Source organism: Triticum aestivum, chromosome 6B, assembly GCF_018294505.1.
Source record: "Triticum aestivum cultivar Chinese Spring chromosome 6B, IWGSC CS RefSeq v2.1, whole genome shotgun sequence".
In the NCBI taxonomy this organism is placed as follows: domain Eukaryota; kingdom Viridiplantae; phylum Streptophyta; class Magnoliopsida; order Poales; family Poaceae; genus Triticum; species Triticum aestivum.
Window position 1 is genome coordinate 83618255 of NC_057810.1, and position 888 is coordinate 83619142.

Below are 888 nucleotides of genomic sequence, written 5' to 3' on the forward strand. Positions count from 1 at the left end.
AGCTTAACACGAAAGGGTGTGCACAGTATTCTATCAATCGATTAAAAAAGCAACTTGGTTTTAACATACCCACAATATAAAGCATGATATTACCTGTAGTATAGACCATTGGTATAGACACTTTTGAATTGGTGATAGTGAGCCATGATGTTGGTTCCCAAGAATTTCTCAAACTGTAGTGACTCAAGATGGAACATGACAGCACCGTCAATTGTCCATAGGAGAATCACATTATTGTCCTCGGCACACCATAATATTATTTGACTCCTCATATCCTCTGCTTTCAAGTGAAGTAGCTTGTCAATTTTAATAGGTCTTCCCACACGATCCATGTCGAACCCTAGGGGAACGCTAATCCGGGTTTTCTTTGTATCAAACGCTTGCGGGAATGGCAATGAGGTGCTGGTTGCCGGTGATGGGGTCCCACACGAGGAGCGGGAGACGCTTCCGAAGGAATATAAGTACAAGGCCATGGCAGCATCAAGGGAGAGGAAGCGGCGGTGGCCGTCATCGTGCTGCAAGGAGAAGCATTCAGGCGAGACACAATCCGGGGCATTGAGGGTGTAGGTATGAAGGAGATTTCAAGGATTCTGCTAAAAAAGTGTAGAAACAAGTATTTCCTGCTAGGTTAGCCCTTGCTCATGAGCCGCTCCTGCAGGCTAGATAAGAGGGTGCACCTAAGCCTATGCTCCACGTTCTTGCACGAATCGCGATGCAGAGATGGATGGCTAGATAAGAGGGTGCACCTAAGCCTATGCTCCACAGGATATTTTCCCGCTCCTGCGGCGCTAGATGCGACTCCGCCGCGGTGCCTTAGCTCTACCTCCTGAGCTCCACCCTTCGATGGCCTCCTCCCCCCCCTCACCCCCGCAGTCCCCTCCCCAACCA